This window comes from Myxocyprinus asiaticus, chromosome 14, assembly GCF_019703515.2.
Source record: "Myxocyprinus asiaticus isolate MX2 ecotype Aquarium Trade chromosome 14, UBuf_Myxa_2, whole genome shotgun sequence".
NCBI lineage: Eukaryota > Metazoa > Chordata > Actinopteri > Cypriniformes > Catostomidae > Myxocyprinus > Myxocyprinus asiaticus.
The window spans coordinates 18,072,506-18,092,642 of NC_059357.1; positions in this window are offsets into that span (position 1 = coordinate 18,072,506).

Below are 20,137 nucleotides of genomic sequence, written 5' to 3' on the forward strand. Positions count from 1 at the left end.
AACTCAATCTACAGCATGTGTAGCATAATGTTGATTACCAAAAAAATTATAATTTTGACTCGTCCCTCCTTTTGTTTTAAAATAATAAGAAGCAGCAAAAATCGAGGTTACAGTGAGGCACTTACAATGGAAGTGAATGGGTCCAATTTTTGGAATGTTTAAAGTCAGAAATGTGAAGCTTTTAATTTTATAAAAGCACTTACATTAATTATTCTGTTAAAACTTGTATATTATTTGAGCTGTTAAGTTGTTTAAATTGTTGTTTGAGGGTTTATGGCATTATGTTGTTAAGCTGTAAAATTTGACATAATTTTACACAGAAAAGGTTAGGTTATTTTAATCACAAATAATGTTAACATGCATATAGTTTACGTCTTGTGGCTATTCTTTTGAAACCGAGTATTTTAACGTTTACGGATTTGCCCCATTCACTTCCATTGTAAGTGCCTCACTGTATCCCAGATTTTTTATTTAAAGAAAAGGAGGGACAAAGTTTAAATTAATTTATATGGTAATCATTATGCCACAAATGCTTTCGATTGAGCTTAACTTGTATTGAACCCTGAATGTTCCTTTTTAAGGCGTTTACATGACCTTATATGTTGTCGGCTTATTAGGCATAATCAATGTAAGTCATGCATGTAAACGCATTCAGTTTCAACATCTAACATTTCAGAAGCTGTTTCAAGCTTCCAGTGCAGGATATATTTAGAACACATCATGCATACCTTTCCTGGATGTAACAAGCAGACCTGTGGTGTGCTGTCATGGAATATACATCCTGAGTGTAAAGCCACTGTAAATTTCTCAAAATGCTTTGACCCTGAAAAAACAGCTTGCATACATTTGCTTCCCAAGAGCGAGATCAATTAGGTGAGTGACCTCTTTTGTCACAAGAGGTTTACACCAGCATGTTTATTTGTTTCTTTCTCCTACAGTCATCGTGCTCTTATTCACCATGATCAAGGTCACTCTCCTTTATTTATCCTGCATTACCAAGCCATTGCCTCAATAGTCCTCTCTCTGTCCAATGCGCAACTGATGACACAATGACCCCCGACTACCGTGGCCAATACAACTGCGGCGGAAGACCAAATTGCCTTGCTGACTTGGACTCTGTAAATACATAAATTGCAATGGACAGATTGGACATTGGTCCTCGATGGACACAGTTACCAAAGAGGTTCATGCTAGAAGGCCCCAGAAGATCTCTCTGCCCTTCAGAGCGTTGGACTTATCAGGTGTGCCTATGGGACCCTGATAAGACCAATAATGTCTGATGTGGCACAGTGGAGGAACACTCCAATTATCCTCGTAGAACAAGTCTTTATCATGCTCTCGCTCACATCCTCTGTCAATATTACCCAAACATGCCACTGTTTGACTATATAAAACAAATTATTGGCATCAAAGGCAAATGGCAGTAAGACTGGAGTGAGTCGAAGGGGTTGAGTGTTTAGATGGCTTGAGCAATGGATTTTTGTCGAGAGAGAGAGGAGAAAGAGAGAAATCCTCTTATGGGTGGAATACTGATGAGAGCGTGATTGAGCTGGTGCAGTATCGCTGGAGAAGTGATGTCACTGATGAAGCTCTTGCAGGCAGCTGGAAATGGCAGTGGGAACCTGACGCCAGCTCTGCCTTCTGGCTCAGACCGTCTCCTGCTGCTCACCTCTCACACCACACAAAACCAAGTTAACAAAATCTCTGGAGGTTGCGAGCGGCGACTTTTGTCGTACTGACATTCACTAATGGCCAAGAACACAATTGTGAAAGAGGTCGTTGAAAAGCTTTCCATGGATGAAAACAACCAAGAAAAATCCCAATATGTTACAGAGTTTGCCTAATAATATCATAATATGAAAAACAGAGCAATGCAGCATAATTTCAAAGGCCTATTTACATACCAAAGAAAACACTCGCTGTAACAATTACATGTGCCTTGTACCAGTATCTGAATGTGGCTATCAGACAAAATAAAAAAACAAAGAAAAAAATAGCTCATGACATTTCAGCTACATCAACAATGCAGAAAAGCCAATCAAAACATGAATATTAGATTTATTTTTTGTCCACCAGAAAATGGCCTCAGCTCAGTCATCCAAGGCATGAAATTAATAGCATTCAAACCAGCAGGCAAAGGGGAAATGTGTTCCTCCAGATCCTCTACTCCTTCCACCCCCGGGCGCTCGTCTACACATCTATATTTCACTGCGAAAGCTAACAATGCTGCCGTCTTAATGACCATTGCAAGGCCACATTATTCCAGAATTTGTTTGTGCATTTGTGCCTCCCAACTATGCAATTACCTGTCTGCTCGTAAACAAAGTAATATCACTAGATTTCATATCTGACTCTGTTTTACAAACCCTATCTATTGTTCCCTTGTGACTTTGCTAATGTGTCTCTCCTATGAGAAAATAAAGCAAGAGCACTTACACAAATAACAATCTATAAACCGTCATGTAAACAAATACATTGGCCCTAAAAAGTATTTTGGCACTTAAGCCAAACTCACAAATGTATGAATGTCTAATGTGCTTTATACACTCACTAAACACTTTATTAGGAACACTATGGTCCTAATAACATGCCTGACATGGTCTTCTGCTGTTGTAGCCCATCCGCCTCAAGGTTTGACGTGTTGTGCATTCCGAGATGCTATACTGCTCACTACAAATGTACAGAGTGGTTATCGGAGTTACCGTAGCCTTTCTGTCAGCTCGAAACTGTCTGGCCATTCTGCTTTGACCTCTCTCATCAACAAGGCGTTTCCATCCATAGAACTGCCGATCACTGTACGTTTTACATTCTGAGTAAACTCTAGAGACTGTTGTGCGTGAAAATCCCAGGAGATCAGCAATTACAGAAATCCTCAAACCAGCCCGTCTGACACCAACAATCATGCCACGGTCAAAATTACTGAGATCACATTTTTTCCCCATTCTGATGGCTCACTAACACATATTTATTTTAACAAAAAGGAAGTTGGTTAGGTTTCAAATGATAAAACAATAGACATACTGCTCAAAATAGTTTATATAGGACAAATGGTACATAGATAGTTAATATTATGAAGAATATGAAGTACACCTGTGGATCAGTGTGAACTTCAACTAAAAATGACATTGTTAAATGTTGGTTAAATGTAATTGAAAATAAAAATGGCTAAGAAAAGTAAAAGATAGTTCTGAGAAAGGTCCAGTCGAGTCTTGTGCAGGTAGTGGTGGGATGTGAGGGAATGGAGAAATGTGGAGCTCCAGGCAAGGATGTGTTTGTGCTCTTCCCAACATTGATGTTTCTACAGGTCAAAGCTCAGTTCCAATGTATTTAATGAAGGTTGAGTCTGTTTCTGACAGAGATAAAGGGACAGCATAGAGATGTTGTTAACACCCTGAATGAAATGTACATTAAATGACTAAAGGTTATACCAGAATTTATCCTGTTTCCACTGGATGGCAGTATCTGTTCTATGAAAGGCATATGGATTGTTCTACAGTCAAATGTGACTTAATGTAACACTTAAAGCAACTCAATTTTCTATGTTCAGAGATAAGGAAATGTAAAATGCTGCTGGATTGCTGCTTGCCTGTGAGTGGTTCAAACTGCTCAACAACTACCCATAATAGTATCATAGGCTCATCAGGTCACTGGTTAGGTGACTGCATATGTCTCTTGGCATCCAAATTCCATTTTTTGACTACAGACATCTGACTCACAAACATTCAGCCGTTCTCCAATGTCATAGCTTAGAAAGAAAAAGGGCATCTTATTCATGAAAAAAGATGCATGTAGAAATGTTTCTTTTGTCTGGTCCTGCAAAAAAGCTTCAAAATTCTGTTAACCACCCATTATGTAGATTGCAAAGATTGTCTATCTGCATAACACAGAAAGGTTTGAATTTCAGATGCGAATGGAAAGCAACATCCTGGATTCTGTGCAATTCCCCTTTCTAATTTATTCTAAATTCAAATTCAAGAGGACACTGTTATACAGAACATGTAACTGTCAATGCTAAATGTTTTCACTTAAAATGACCAATTAATCAAAAATACACACTATTTTCCAACCACAGATTCCCCAATACCTAGTCATAATATACCATTGAGTATGACTTTCTTTTTTCCATAGAGCCCAAAAGGAGATGTTAGGCAGAATATTAGCCTTAGGGGCCGTTCAGACCGAATGTGTTCTTGCACAAAAAAAAAGTTAGGTGCTATACAACATATAGAATAAAACACATTTGATTTAAAAAAATTAAGTTCTTTTTAACTTGACACAACATCTAAAAAATGCGGCACTCCTGCATGGGATGCTGAAAAAACTGCGAGACGTGGCGCAATGGTCAAAGATGTGTAGTGTTTGATACACAGAAAAACAATAGAAAAACAGCGCAAATGTACGCAAATACGTATTCAGTGTGAACAGCCTCTTGGTCATGATTCACTTTCATTATATGGAAAAAATATGCACTGACAGTGAATGGTGACTGAGGCTGATATTTCGCCTAACATCATTTCACAGAAACGGGTTTAGAACAACATGACGGTAAGTAAATGATAATTGAATTTACATTTTTGGATGATCTATCCCATCTTAGTTCACCCAAAAATGAAAATTACCTCATCATTGACTCGCCCTTTTGCCATCCTGGATGTGTATGACTTTCTTTCTTCAGCAGAACACAAATTAAGATTTTTAGAAGAATATCTCAGCTCTTTTGAGCCATACAATGCAAGTGAATTGGTGCCAAAAGTTCAAAGCTCCAAATGTCAGCATAAAAGTAATCCATATGACTCCAGTGGTTAAATCAATGTCTTTGTGTGGGTGAGAAACAGATCAATATTTAAGTCCTTTTTTACTATAAATTCTTCTACTTGCTCAGTCATTATCCACTTTAAGTTTCAGGTTCACATTCATTTTCTTGTGTTTTTTTGGTGATTCACATTCTTCATGCATTCGCCCCCTACTGGGCAGGGAGAATAGTTTCTAGCAAAAATGGACTTAAATATTAATCTGGTTCTCACCCACTCCTATCATATAACTTCTGAAGATCTGGATTTAACCACTGAAGTCATATGGATTACTTTTATGCTGCCTTTATGTGCTATTTGGAGCGTCATAATTTTGGCACCCATTCACTTGCATTGTGAGGACCTACAGAGCTGAGATATTCTTCTAAAAACCTTAATTTGTGTTCTGCGGAAGAAAGAAAGTCACACACATCTAGGATGGCATGAGGGTGAGTAAATGATAAGAGAATTTTCATTTTTGGGTGAACTATTCTTTTAAGTCCATTACTGAACGCTGCTTTTTGCAACAATTCAAAAACACCATCACATTTCCTCCTACAGACAAAGCTGAATATTAACGTGCCGATTCCCAGTACATGTTGCTAAATCAGTCCATCTGCTCACTGAAGTGTCTTGCTGAACTTTTAACTTGCTTGCCTACAAGTCCATCTGTGTGGCATTACACACACCACAGGTGGCAAGCTGACCCATCGGTGCCTTGCCTTGGGAATTCACACTGAATCTGAGACATTCCCCTACTCCCCTCAGCCCTTGGTCCTGCAGTACCAGTGTCATATCTTGTAAGAGTGTCAAAGGGAATCCCGTAAGTGACTGGGATCATGGTAAAAAGACCTGGATGAGTTGTCTGAGCCCAAGGAAATGTTAAAGGATGATCAGAGAGAGAAAAACAAGAAAGAGGTACACTGCCACATGGAGTTACCATTTACGAGGTCATTGCCATTCCATTGGCTCTGGCCTTACAGCTATTTTGAACTAAACTGACCTACATCTTGTCGGCAGCCAGCAGCAGACCTTTGCCTGGCCAAGCAGTCGCACTGATTTTCGCTTGTAAATATCTGTTGACATGACCAAAACATCCTGTACTTTCCTGTAGCTTAGTCCACTCTGGAGACTTGAACATCTTTATGTGTACTCAGAGCGGTATGTTACAAGGATATTTCGCCCAAAAATGAAAAATCTGTCATCATCTTCTCATTCCAATCCCATATGACTTTATGTCTTCCGTAGAACACCAAAGGAAAAGTTTAGTAAATGTCCGAGCGCTCTCTTCCATACAAAGAGAATTGGGACCAGGGGGTGTTAAGCTCCAAAAAGGACATAAAAGCACCATAAAATCAACACAAATGTAGTCCATCCAACCCGTGCGCTATATTCCAAGAAGAAAATATTGAAGCTATATGATAGCTTTGTGTGAGGAACAGACTTACATTTAAGTTGTTATTCACTGAAAATATTGCTTGACTGTTATAGAAAAAAGCATCTTAGATAATCTGCTAATAACACTGTGTTCCACAAAAGAAAGAAAGTCATACAGGTTTTGAAAGACATGACGGTCAAAAAATTATTAACGATTTTTAAATTTGGGGTGAACTATTTTTTGAAATACTCCTCTTGACTTCCACAGTAGTGATTATAGGGTAGCCTGTACGTGCACACAGACACAGTTACCTTTCTATTAGAACCTCTGAAAATGACTGCACCTTTTACCTTGACTTAAACCCAACTGTGTAATCACAGGTCTGCAAAGAATAAAGCCATTCACCCAAAAGGATGAAGCGTTAACCTGATGCTTTAAAGCAAGAGTTTCTGTGCAGAAAATATTTCCACTTAAACACATTGCCAGAGGATTCAAAGGTTTCAAAAGCAGACAATGACAAGTTAAAGAGACATTCGTATTGTCGGTTAGTGGATAACCAGCATGTGTGTGTCAGAATTCAGGGAGACTCTCTTGACTCAGTAGTAGTGTTTTTGGAATAAACCTCCAAAATGCCTTTGCATCATTTGGCTTGACTCCTGCTCAGTCAGTGTGCACTATAAACAGCAGGCTGCAATGAGAACCAAAGAAAAATCACAACAGTTTATGTGGAATGAAAGGGCTTCTCTCAGAAACCAAGCACTAGATAACACAACACAACAGAGTCAGTCGGGTTTGAACAAAGAGGCAACCTAAAACCCAGCGCCATAAACAGCAGAAAAAATAAACAGGATCTTAATCCCTTCTCTTGCCACGAAAGTTCTGTTTTTTATCTCAGTATATGCATATTTCTAATTTCCAACAGATTTAAAGCTACACAGGGGTTAAAAAACCGCAAGGACCATTTGACTAATCCACAAGATGCAGCCTAATTGAAACATATGCAATCATGTAGAACAACCAATGTCAGATTCCATATATACAAAAATTTATAAATGAGTAAATTAATAAATTAATTTGAAAAAATAATGAAACCAAAAAGAAAGAAAATTAAAATAGAATTAGAATAGAAAAAGAGAAAAGAAGAGAGAGAAAAGAGAGTAAGAATGAGAGAAAAGAATGACGATGAAGGAAAGAACCACCAAATTATTATAGATGGAAAAGATAGATTACTTCTGAAATGTAATCTGGTACTGACAACAAATTACTCAACTAAAATTGTAATCAAACAATCTTTTAGATGGCACTTTTTAAGTAATCTAATCTGATTTTTTTTAAATTACTTATTGCATGTTTTGATAAATATCTAATTTTAAGTGAATTAAAATTGTACTTGCTTGTTGTAATAACATAAATGTTAATAACATTAATAAACATTATTACTTTATGCTAAACTAGTGTTGACCAGGTTTCTCAAATAACTACCTTTACATCCTTTGACATGTCCTGGATTAATCGCACCATTTTACTGTCAGACATTCATTTACATTTGTTTAATGATTTCTCACAATTTTTAAATATCTAGAAAATGTTGTGCTTTATTTTACATATCAGTTCATGGACCCCCTGTACAGTACCTTAATGGCCCCTGGTTGAAACCCTGCTGCCGGTTCCACCAAACCTCTTAAAGGGATAGTTCACCCAAAAATGAATTCTCTCATCAAATGAAGATTTTTAGAAGAATATCTCAGCTCTGTATTCCATGCAATACAAGTGAATGGTGACCAGAACTCCAAAAGCTCCAAAAAAGGACATAAAGTCAGCATAAAGTAATCCATACAACTCCAGTGGTTAAATTCATATCTTCAGAAGCGATAATATAGGTGTGGGTGAGAAACAGATCAATATTTAAATCCTTTTTTACCATAAATGTCTACTTTCACATGGTAAAAAAGGAATTAAATATTGATCTGTTTCTCACCCACACTTATCATATCGCTTCTGAAGATATGAATTTAACCACTGGAGTCATATAGATAACGTTTATGCTGCCTCTATGTGATTTTTGGAGCTTCAAATGTCTGGTCACCATTCACTTGCATTGTATGGACCTTCAGAGCTGAGATATTCTAAAAATCTTTGTTTGTGTTCTGCAGAAGAAAGAAAGTCATACAAGTAAATGATGAGAGAATTTTCATTTTTGCGTGAACTACACCTTTAAGTTAAGAAAACCCTTGCTAACTGATATTGTGATATGGAATAATTGGGGATGCACCAAGACAAAACTTGTGTTCATGCTGATATCCGATTATTTAGCACTACCTGTACCGATAGTGTGGCTTTTTTATGCTTCCTTGTTTTAAATCACTGATTTCAGAGTAACTGGTCTCAGCTTTAAACAAAACATTGAAACAAAAAGCACATTATTAAATGACATTAACATTCTTAACTCACATTAACTGAATTCTGAATAGCCTCTTGTAAGGCTCACATTAAATTGGTAAGCTTTCTTAATTTTTTGAATGTTCTTAATTCACATTAAGATGAAGCAGTCTCTGATTTAGATTTTTACAAACTCATCAAAGTCCTTGCTAAGCTTTAAGTGAGTAATCAGATTTGCTGTGTTAAAAGTTTTAATGAAATAGTTGTGATATTCTGGCAGTGCAAAGCTTACAAATTGGAACTCTGCTGTCATTGCCACCCAGATAAATGTAATTCCACACAAGGGACTGTGACGAGGAGGAGGGCATGGCCAGGTCGTAACGATGGACGCTCACCGCTGAATCAGCCCAATCAGCCAGGAGAGGGATAAAGAGGAGCCGGGGACGCCAGTTCGAGAGAGAGAGAGACGCACGCAGCAGTCTTGTGTATGTGTGTTTTGTATTATGCTGGAAAGCAGTTTTATGTTGTGTTTTGTTCATTTGTTTATTAAAAGTTTACGTTGACTACTCAGCCAGTTCCCGCCCCCTCTTTGCCCATCGTGTGAATCCATTATCCCTCTCCTGGCTGATTGGGCAGATTCAGCGCCGGGCATCCATCATTACGGCCCGGCCACACCCTCCTCCTCATCACAGAGACATTTTCTTGAGTTATAGTCTAATTGTGTGACTACTTTTTTGCATCCTATTGACAGGAGATAAGCAGTCCTGATTACCTGCTGTAGATGAAACAATCGGACAATGTCTGACAGTGTAGATAATTATCTGCTTTAATCAGGCCGAAACCGATGTTTGGCTGATACATCGGTGCATCTCTAGTGATAATTCCCTAACAATTATACAATTACAAAAGTTCTCTTAACTTAAGGGGTTTCTAGCAACCGTGTAGAGCATTAAAACAATGAAAATCAGATCAAACAACAATACCACACGTTCATTTTATGGCCACTCAACTTCAAAGCCCTCTTTATTCCTGTTTTTGAATTATCGACAGCCCTGTTCTTTTAATCTTACTAAACTCGATTAACAACCTGTCAGGACACAACATTCAGGCAGTCATTGCGGTTGAGTTGTTCTCGTTGACTTTAAAGAGTTGACCAAGAGGTGAACACTGATCTACATTGCCCTGCTTAAAGATATCGATTTAAAATTTAGGAACTCTCTGGCAGTTTCAGACAGAATTGAAATGCTTCAGATACATCGGGTGAGGAAAATTAAATCTACAGTCATCAATCAGCCAGATGCTGGGATGCACGAGAGTGTGCATGGGAATGGCTTATTTACCTCTGTCGTCCAATAGCAGGAGCAGCCCGCCAGTGATTATGTTAGGAGACACTGGCTCTCATAAATAAGCTCTGCCATCCTGCAAGTGCAGACCTAAAAGGCAACAGACCCTGGGGAGACATTTAGCATGCTAACAGAGTCCGTAAGTATACAGAGATTAGAAAGCTGTCTTTTTATGCATCTGCCAATATTGCGTTGATGTGCTGTGAATCTCATCACACTTCTAAATCACAGCTGCAATATGCAGTGACATTTTAAACTGTGTAATTTGAAGTGTTAAATATGGTATTTTGGATTAGGTAGGGTTGTTCTGAAATGATAAGTAAATTAATGTGATATTTGTCATTTAGCTGACACTTGTATCCAAAGTGATTTACAGCAGGACAATTGCAGGGTCAGGCCCCTAGTGCACCAATGGCAGAGTGGCGACAGAGTGGAACTGTAAAATCTGTATCTTTCTAATAACTAGCTCACCCACAATGCAATGTAGCTATAAGAACACAACAGTTTTTAACCATCAGCTTGATTTTGTATCTCAGCTTTATTATATTATAACTTCCTTACATGTAAGGGAAAAGATGCCCTTTGAAAACACAAATTATACCCCAATTGAATCCATGTCTAAAAGGGATATACAGCCGTTTTTCCCCCCACCAGATTTAGCGCAGAAGTTGTCAAACTGAGCCTGTGATATTAATTGTCTTTCCTGTCTATTGGTGTAAGAAGCTATTGTCTGAGACACTGAAAATCAATCCACATCCAAATTTGTTTTCGCCCTAGAAAGGCTCATCTTGTCTTGACATTTGAAGAAATGAACATATCAGTAAATTACTCTGTGAATACTGAATCACAATAAATTAAGTACAGTCTCTCATGTCTAGTGGGATCAGTGTATTGTGATACACTTCAGAAAGTCTGAGGTGGATGGATGAAGCTGGATAAAAATGTCTCTTTCTTGAAAATACCTTGAATCTCTATCTGAACACAAAAGCATCTCTCTGATGTATCAGGCCACAGGCTTTTTATATGAATCAACCACGCAAGGTTTAGTGAGAATCACCCTGGCACAAATTGAAATCAACTGGACCTCACACAAGACACCAAAGTATGTGGTGATTTTTGATCACATTTCAGTCAAGGTGTATGTGTGTGTGATTATTATTATCAGACGGACCCTCCCTCCATCTTCGGGGCACCAGCTAAGGAGTTTCACCTTAACAGTAAAAGAAATTATCCAAATGGACCATTCAATGAATTGGAAATATGTTAATTGGAGGGAGTTGGTCATCTGAATAATCTGAAGGAATTGTAAAATTCAGCCTAACCCTTTAGAGCTCTTCAGTATCATCAACACAAGGAACACACAGTTGTAATAAAATTAGTTTCATTTACAAAAAGATAAACAAGAATAACTAACAAAAACTACAAAATGGTACTAATATGCTAAAAGATCCAATAAATGAATAGGTAAATAAAGTGCATAGGATGGGAAGATGCAAGTGGTTGAATTGGATGTAGCAATGTCAAAGTATGACTGTTATCTTATGGATGATAACTTGCTGTTTCTCTGTTAATTAATAAGGTGAAAACCTTATTTCTATTTAAACAAATAACTCAAAGATTATTTTCAAGACATCTGAAACACAGGTTATGTCATCTAAAGAACATTAGAAAATCATAAACTGATAGTATACACTAATGCCAAGGTCTCTGTAAAGAGGTTTAGTAGTGATATTTACGTTCTCCTTGATAGGTCGATGAGTTTGGTGATAGCGACGTCTTCCACTGTGGCTCAAGGCCACGTTACAGTGGGGAAGGAGCTGGATTCCATTTCAACAGCCTTGGACACGAAGGAGCTGTGGAATACTGATCTCCTGGAAGCACCAAGAGGGTTCTTGCAATCTGGAACATGCAGATATACAGCCCTTATGTCGGTGCAAGATTCATCATCTGGAACATGCAGACGCACAAAACTTGAAGAGAGGGTTTGCTTGCCAGAGCTAAACCTTGTCACTGTAGTTATCTCCCTGGTATAGGGATTCTGAACTTGCTGTTGCAATAGTCTCTTGTAGTGAGACTTGGTACTTGGTCGATCATAAGCATGTTGGATGATCTGTTATCCTCTCTCTCATGGAGTGAGACCAGAACAGAGATCGAAGTGTATCCTGTTAACGACCCTCTGGACAAAGGTGTGGCTGTTGTAAGGATGCTTTATACCTTCCTGATGAGGAGATTTCAGTTTGGTGCCTTCCTGTTTCAGGGCTATGATTGGCTGCTGACATCGGAGGGGGCCCACACACTGTGGCTCACCCTCCCTTCTCTGTGTGGAACATTTGCATATTTTAAAGTACATAGTTAGAACAATGTCTTTAAAGTTTCATCTATGCATTGTTCCTTTTCCAAACCTCTTCAAAAATACTCTTGGCATTTTCATGAAGATATAGAGACCAAACATGATATAAAAAGATTAAATATTATGCATGCATTAATTTATACCACCATAGTTCAGATTGTGTGAATTATTGTGCTAATTGAACAACTGTAATTTACATAAATAGTTCTGTGAACAAACATGGTGTTGCAGTTGGTGTCTATGTTGGTTTCTTTGTTTCAGCTTTGCCACATGGTCAGTTAATGCTGCTTCGAGAGGTCTTTTTATGATAGAGGAGAATTTTGTATGGTCCTTCTCACCTCTAGACTTAGGGCAAACCTAGGATGGGGGGTTTGATAGCCCTTTTCCACTGACACTGTTCTGCGCATTTCCACTGCAGAAAAGGCTGTTCCAGGGCCGAAAACCTGGTTCCCCACCGGCCCCAAAAGCTTGCTGGTCTCTACACAGGAACTGATTACGTCAGGGATTGGAGGGCAGAATAATGTTTCGTCACCATGGTAAAGTTTTCCCAAACAACAACAGTAGCTACCATCTGAAGCAAGGAGTACTTCTTTGCTTTATAACAACAATAAAAAACCCACAAAATTATCAGACATCAAAAGTGTTCAGGTAGCACGAAGAAACGAGTGCTCTACTTGCGATATGGTATTTACAAAGATCCGAGATAAACTAGAGAGATCGCAAAGGAAAAAAATACATTTACATTTATGCATTTTGGCAGACGCCAAAAAGCGATTTGCAGTGCACTTATTATTGGGACAATCCCCCCAGAACAACCTGGAGTTAAGTGCCATGCTCAAGGACACAATGGTGGTGGCTGTGGAGATTGAACCAGCAACCTTCTGATTACCAGTTATGTGCTTTAGCTCACTATACCATCACCACGTATATAAATACTCTACGAAAATGAAGATGCAGCACAAAATTATGCACGCCGCCTTCAATCGGACAATTCCAAATCATAAACAAACTTAAAAACACTTAAGGGAGTACAGGGACCATAAGAAGGACATAAGCAAAAGCGACAGTGGACGGAGCAATGATGTTTTGGACTCGGACACCAACCAACTTCTAACTAACCGGGGCATTGAATTCAGCCAGTAATGCTCGTGATAAACAGTGAATCGCCGGTGTCCTCTGCAGCTGATCTCAGTAAGTTGTTATATTTGCCAACTTTGTTAGCTTTTCTTACATCGTTGTCATCATATTTTGTGCATTGTTTTGTTCTGTAAGGGGATTTTTGACCAGCTACTCACTAAGTTTTGAAGATCGCGGCTATCTGTTATGTAAAACGGTGGGATTCTCAATCAATAATGTTATATGCTATGGCAAAAATCCAAATACAACCATCTGCTACACCAATGTTAATAATGATTCCACTGTAACAGTTTACAGAACGTAGCAATTTAAGCCATAGTTCATACAATATAATATAATTACATTTCCTGTCGTCTCTGATAATCTTGTTGAGCAATGTAATAATGATGGATTGAATTAATCCATGTTTAAATATGTCCTCAAAAACAAGAGTAAAATCTGCATACAAACACACTGTGACGCACCATGATTGTTTATGTTTGAGGTAGTCATGTGAAACTACCACGTAGACAGTAACCCATTACATCACCGTTTGGCTCTCATGTCAGTGGAAAAGTGTGGCCGGTTTTAGGCTCCAGATTGCCCCGGCAGTGAACCAGCAGAGCACAGGCTCTGCATGAGAACCATTGCAATTTTGGTGGAAAGGGCTATGAGAGGTTGCTAAGAAACCACTTATGGACCAATGAGAAGTCTTTTCCAACTTGTTGGAATGTCCGAGGCTTTAAATTCTGAAGTATCTGGTAGTTGTCCGAGCAGCTTATGTGATGGCTGTGCTTGGCATTGTTTGTGTTGGTCCTGCCACGATCCAATCAAAATGGAGCCACGCTTCTTTGCCTTGACGGTTAGGGAGGGGCTCTGCCATAAACTGGTTCCTTGAATGTCATCTGGTCTGATTGTTCACCACAAAGGCTACCTGCTTACAAGCCTTGATTCTGAGCAGCACCTCTGAAATTTTATAGTGCCTCTCTGGGATCTCATCCTAGCCTTAGCAATGTCTATGAAGTCCACAGTCATGTCACATTTGGCTTTTTCTTCAACAAAGATCAGTGGGGTATTGCTGTAATATTATAATTTCACATGTGATTTGACTTCAAAATGTTAAAAATTGATGACATCTATGTGTCAAACAAACACCTGATCACATACACAAACACAACATATTACCCTGTAGCTCTTACCTGGTTACCCACTGAAGCTAAGCAGGATTGAGCCTGACCAGTACCTGGATGGGAGACCTCCTGGGGAAAACTATGGTGGCTACTGTAGGAGGTGTTGGTGAGGCCAGCCAGCCAGGGCTCAACTTTCTGGCTGTGTGGTGGGTTCTCTGGCTCACAATGGCTGCTGTTACATCATTCAGGCAGATGCTGCATACTGGTGTTTGTTGAGGAGATTTTGACACTATTTTGTAAAGCGCTATGAGTGCCCAAAAAAGAACTATATAAAATTAAAGAATTCTTATTATTATTCTAGTATTATTATTATTATGTATTTCAGTCTGCTGTGTAACAAGGACTTAATTAATGTTCAAAATTAAGGTAGGACCAAATGTGAAAATTTTACATCTGCCATTGAAAAATCAATATTGACCACTAATCTGAATAGTAGGGTAGAACCCCCTCTTATGTATGGTGGTGACAGCCCTATGTGTAAAACCATGTAACATGTCTTATTAAAATAAAATTTTACAAAAAATATTCAGATATGGGGCCCTATTTTAAGGGCAGCGCAATGTCATAAGTCATGTATGCAGTGCAAATGGGCATGGCCATAAAGTTTTGGTATTTTAGTGCAGGCATGTGCTAAGTCTAGGCACAAGTGGGTTTGGTGAAATTGCACGTGCAAAGCCCTAATGGGCTGGGTCAAGTGTAATTTAATTCTGAGGTTCTTCTCTGGCATCGTCTGCGTCCTATTATATAGACCTTTCTCTTAAACACCAGCTATATAAACAAAGACAGCACATTCATAAGAAGTTGGTAGTGTAAATGGACTGTATGCAATGAATTAGAATAAAAGAAATATGGATTTACATTCTTTTGTGCATTAACTGCTTCCTTGTTGAATATCAAGTATATTTCTATGAAACATTCACATCGAAAATGTTGTTCTCATCAGGATTTGGATTTACACTAAATTATAGAGAATGTAAGTAGCCAATTATTAATAATTGTTTATCTACTGATACACAAATCTTGACTAGCATTAACAATGATTGTATCGGAATGCACTTCACTTCTAATGGTTGATTTTGATTTAGAAACATTTTATTAATTTATCGAAACATGAAAAAATAAAACCGAAAATATTTCTACATTTAAACTACACTTCAAACGAAATTAATATATAATCAAAATAATAAAATGGTCAAAAAATATTATCATAAAAAAATCCAAATATTTTATTCTCTCAAACTTCTTCCATCGGCCCCTTTTGCAGTGACTTAAAAATGACTCTACAACAACAGGTGGGGAAAAAAAACAATACAAACTAGATCATAAATACAATTGAAAAAATTAATGAATAATCATTGAAAAATAAACCATGACCTAACGATAGTTTAATGCATAACAGCTACAACAGGGACATCATTTGATGTCCCATTGTATTTTCAGAGTTTGGACATGAACTTTATTACCACCTGCTGGTGGAATCTCCAAACTGCAAATGCAGTAACTGAGTTTGGACTTTGCGCTAAAAACAGATGTACTTTTGAAACATCTAAGTGCAATTACCTTTTTCTCAGGAAAATAGCAAATTGCACTTTGCAGCACTTCATTTACAATACACCCACAGTTTGCGTGCATACACCCACAGATAGCGCAAACACGTGCTTTGCACTGACAGTGAAAATTGCGCTTAGAATTAGCGCTCTCACGAAAATTGCATAAGATGTAGCGCACAGTAAGCACTGCACTCTGTGCGCTCACGAAAATAGAGCCCATGACTTCTTTCCAATGTCTTTGATCATAGAAAAACTGGGTTAAAAATGTTTATAGGGGCTGTTCAGACAGAACACATTTGTGTGCTAGGCACAGTGCAACAAATGGAACAGAATGCAGGTGTCTCAAGATGCATTTTTAAAAGTTATTTAAACTTGGCATGGTGTCTTTAAAATGTGGCGCTCCTGCAATGAGGCAGTGCAATGGTCAAATACGTTCGTCTAGCACATGTTTACATAGAAAAACACTTAAAAACACTGCAGACGGACACACTCTATATGAATGGCCCCCTCTCTGTATTCATGATACACAATGAGTCTAGTGGTGATCAAAGCAAGACATGCACATATACATAAGCATGCATCTCGGTGGTGAATAGAAAACAGTCACAAACAATGTTTTGCATGATTTAGAAACAAATAAACAAGACAAACATTCACAGTATTACTAAAGTAATTACTCATGTTAAAGTAAGCCCAGGCAATGACATCTCAACATGCCCTTGGCATACTAAATATAGTGCACTGTATGAATCCCATTGAAAGGGTTGGTACATTTACACACAGCAAAGTGTGGGGAACATTGTAAAAGTGAAGTCTGAATTTCAAAGAACACAAGCCTAAACAGCGTGTCAATGAGCAATGTCCAACATGGGAACCTCAAGATTCCGACACCAAAGCTGCAGGCCATAGACAAAAGGTTCCTCATCAACTGCAAAGTTCTGCAGTGGCAAAGAAGAAATCCAATTACATTCCTACCGGTATCCAGCTCATACACTCCTGAACAATCTACCACATGATAAGAAATGACAGCAACATGGGAGAGCCTTTATACAGAGGAACTAGTGATCGATCCAACTTCTCTCCAATTAATGGCAAGGTAAATCCCTCTCATGGGACCCTTGAATGTGTTGCCAATTAGTGCTGGATGGCAGATGCTAAGGGCACTTTCTACACAGACCTGTGTTTCAAATTTGTTTAGAAATGCAGAGGCTGTTATTCAATTTCACTCCTTCTTAATAACTTGTACCTTTTCACACACTGCTTGGCTGGGGAATTGCAATTAACAAAGATGTCTAACACACAAGGTTACTGGTTGTGGTTTAAAGGCTTTCCAATATTCAGTCTGTACGAGCTGCAGACGAAAGTCTGTTTTGTTTATTTCACAATTTCAGAATCACTTCAGGTATTTGCTGAAACACCTCAGTCGCACAATACTTGTTCCAGTGGCTTGTAATGAAACAACAACAGAAGAATTCTGTTGATTGCTTATTTCACGCTGACCTTAAAAAATGTACACTGCAGCACAGAATCTATATTTAAAGTAAACACGCGATGTTTGTTCTGTGAATATGTGGCGTTTGATTTGGTCCAGCACCTTTGACATCCAAATGCTCTATCTGCACTGCACACTTTCTGAATAAAATTTACATTTTAATCCAGGGATTGTGAGATTTAAATAACCCCTGGCCTAATCACACCCTTCACTCACCAGTCCTTCACATCGTAGGATAGAGAGCTTGGCCGTAGCTGGTTATTAACAATATAATGCACGCCGCATACGCTCAAGTGGAAAGGCAGGTTAAAAATAGCTTGCTTTGAGATTTGGTTCATATGTTTAATAGCTCATGAACATAACTAAAACAAAATGTCCAAGGAGGTTGCCTGGCAACAAAGGCAGCTCAATTCAAAATGTTTCTACTTAATGAAACAGTTGAGTAGGTGGTGCAGAATAAGCCCAAGGAAATGGTTTTAGTCGACGGCGGTATGTAGCAGACGCATGCCAATCAACATTTTCACTCGCAACCTAAAAAACATTGTTGGCAAAGCATTGTCTGTGGACTTCTCTTCTTTGTGAATATGAAACCAGTTATGGTATGGTCAATTATTTCCAAGTTAATTGCAGTTAAATCCTTCCTTATCAAAGGCTAATGGCTATAATCCTGATAAGAGGCCTAATCACTGTTATAAGAGTAAATGTATTTAGTTTGGTGGCAGGTGAAAACAGACAGTATTTCTGTAGATCTGTGTTTTTACTTGAACAAACAAGTAAACTGGAGACTTGTTATCTGAATGCATCAAAATTATCTAGCGTAGCAGGGCTTGACCCCATATTGGATTGATCTTGCGACCGTTCACATGTTATCCACACACTTAAGATGGAAGCACCATCACTCACTGAGACGTGTAATTATGCCCTTATCTCATGGCAGAGAGGAAGATTTACCATGACAACACTTGCAATTTAGCAGCTTTGTTACAAAACACTCACTATTATGGCTTTACAAACTGTGCTAAATCAGTGATTTAAAAAAAAAATGAAAATAGGAGTTACTTTGAAAGATTTTGATTTTGCTTTGTTAAACCTATAAAACAGAAACTGAGACTTAAAGGGATAGTTTACCCTTAAATGAAAATGCTGTTATCTATTCACTCTCATGACTTCCTTTATTCCCCCATACACAGAAGATGATGTTAGGCAGAATGTTAGTCTCAGTCACAATTCACAATTCACAAAAAAAAGATGGTGACTGAGACTAAAATTGATGATGAAAAAATGATGAAAGAATGATGAGAATGATGAAAGAATTTTCATTTTCAGGTGAACTATACCTTTAAAAAATTTTAGGTTGTCAAAGATTAAAACTAAACTTACTAATAACTAAATAACTAAAATAACTAATAAATTAAATCGTCAACTAATCACGGTAACACTTTACAATAAGGTTCAATTTGTCCAAATTAGTAAACATTAGTTAACATGAACTAACAATGAGCAATATTTTTACAGCATTTATTAATCTTTATTCATGATCATTTCAACATATAGTAATACAATTTTAAAATCAAAAGTTGTATATTTTAACATTAGTTAATGCACTATAAACTAGCATGAAATAACAATGAACAATTGTACTTTAACTAACATTAACAAAGATTAGCATATGCTGTTAAAAAAAAAAAAGATTGTTAATGGAACCTTGGAACCTTATTATAAAGTGTTACCCTAATCACAATTCATCTTGTGATTATTTTTTTAGTTCCCTATTAAGAAAAGAAAACAAAATAATGTGTATAATGCATGCAATTTGTTACATTTGTTTAGGTGACACTTTATCAGAACATACCACATGTGTATAATAGTCTATGAGTTAAAGGGTTAGTTCACCCAAAAATGAAAATTCAGTCATCATTTCCTCATCAGCATGTCGTTCCAAAACCGTATGACATAATTTCTTCTGTGGAACACAAAAGGAGATGTTAGGCAGAATGTTAGACTCAGTCCCAATTCACTTTCATTGTATGGAAAGAAAATGCAATGAAAGTAAATGGTGACTGAGGCTAACATTCAGCCTAACATCTCCTTTTCTGTTGCACGGTAGAAAGGCATGTGGTTTTGGAACAACATGAGGGTGAATAAATTATGACAGAACATTTGAAAAAAAGTTGGAAAACACATAATATAGTATATAAAACTATCCAAAATACTAGAAAACATCCAGGTAGTAGGCAGTGTATTCTAGGGAAACCAGGATATGACTACCATATCCAAATGCAGCCTCTTTTGATCTGGCAATGTCAATCGTCTATGTCAAAATGGGCTCATTCTCCATGACCTGCAATCCACCGAACGCACCTCTACTGATAGCTGTGTTTGAAGGTGGTATATAGCTGACCTGCCCTATATCAAAGACACTAATATACAACTCCTCATTTTACAGTAATGCATACATTTTCATGGATTCATGGATGACCTTTAAAAATATAGCATTACTGAGGTGTACAGACCTTGAGAAGGTTATCATTGTTGAAAAATCTTCTATA